This window comes from Gekko japonicus, unplaced genomic scaffold (assembly GCF_001447785.1).
Source record: "Gekko japonicus isolate JY-2015 unplaced genomic scaffold, Gekko_japonicus_V1.1 scaffold1328, whole genome shotgun sequence".
Taxonomy (NCBI): domain Eukaryota; kingdom Metazoa; phylum Chordata; class Lepidosauria; order Squamata; family Gekkonidae; genus Gekko; species Gekko japonicus.
This window is the reverse complement of record NW_015166461.1, coordinates 342,654-344,091: the sequence shown is the minus strand read 5'-3', so window position 1 is coordinate 344,091 and position 1,438 is coordinate 342,654. Positions and strand designations below refer to the sequence as shown.

Here is a 1,438-nt window from a genome sequence, read left to right as displayed (position 1 = left end):
ATTGGATTTATACCCTGCCCTTCACTCAGAGCGGCTTACAGACTCCTTTCCCTCCCCCTCCTCACCACAGACACCCTGTGAGGTAGGCAGGGCTGAGAGAGTTCTTGACAGAAACGGCTCTTTCACGAACAGCTCTGACAGAACAATGTCCTCCTGCAGCTGTGAGTGGAGGAGTGGGGAATCAAACCCGGCTCTCCCAGATTAGAGTCCGTGCACTTAGCCACTACACCAAACTGGTAGTGGGTGATGGGGAAGACCTCGGCCTGAGACCCTGGAGAGAGCAGCTGCCAGTCTGAGCAGGCAATACTGACCTTGAGTGACCAAGGCTCTGGTTCAGTTTAAGGCAGCTTTGTAGGGAGGGGCCGTGGCTCAGTGGCAGAGCTTCTGCTTGGCATGCAGGAGGTCCCAGGTTCAATCCCCGGCATCTCCGGTTAAAAAGGACAAGCAGGAGATGATGAGAAAGACTTCTGCCTGAGACCCTGGAGAGCTGTAAAGAGGGGGTGTGGCTCAGTGGCAAAGCACCTGAGACCCTGGAGAGCTGTAAAGAGGGGGTGTGGCTCAGTGGCAAAGCACCTGCTTAGCATGCAGGAGGTTCCAGGTTCAATCCCCGGCATCTTCAGTTAAAAAGGACCAGGCAATAAGTGATGGGAAAGACCTCAGCCTGAGACTCTGGAGAGCTATAAAGAGGGGCTGCGGCTCAGTGGCAAAGCCTCTGCTTGGCATGCAGGAGGTCCCAGGTTCAACCCCCAGCATCTCCAGTTTAAAAGGACCAGGCAGGAGGTGATGAGAAAGACTTTTGCCTGAGACCTTGGAGAGCTTTAAAGAGGGGCCGTGGCTCAGCGGCAGAGCCTCTGCTTGGCATGCAGGAGGTCCCAGGTTCAATCCCCAGCATCTCCAGTTAAAGGACAGGTAGTCGGTGATGGGGAAGACCTCGGCTTGAGACCCTGGAGAGCTGCTGCTAGTCTGAGCAGACAATACTAACCTTGATGGACCAAGGCACTGGTTCAGTTTACGGCAGCTTCATGTGTGTGTTACAATTTATTGCTCAGTAAATGGAGAAGTGTGATGTGATCGGGGGAAAAGAACAAAGAAAACATTCCCCTGTAATATATTATGTACCTGAACCGAATTTACAAAAAAGGTTATGCCAAGTCATGTTGGAGCAACACCAAAAGTTACAAATTGTGTGCTCTGTTTTCCGCAATTTCTCTGGTAGGTGTAATGGACGGAAGCGGAATGAGATGAGTAACGATTTGGCAGACTCCTCAGACGAGCACATTTATTAAGTGGAGTGCCGGAGAGCTTTCTGTATTTAAGGCTCGCCGTTGAGCACATGCACTCGGGGTCAGGGTGAAGTGCAGGTTGCTAAGGGAACACGTGTGCGTACAGGACTGTGAGAGGTGCACCGCAGCCGGAAACGTTCCTGACCGAGTTTCAT

At 52.3% G+C, this 1,438-nt stretch overlaps 1 non-coding gene across 1 annotated transcript; it reads left to right on the top strand.

Annotated features, from left to right (window-relative positions):
• The first annotated feature begins 547 nt into the window (after positions 1–547).
• TRNAA-AGC lies at positions 548–619 on the top strand. The gene has a single exon. It is a non-coding gene; the product is annotated as a tRNA-Ala (tRNA).
• Positions 620–1,438: the final 819 nt, after the last annotated feature.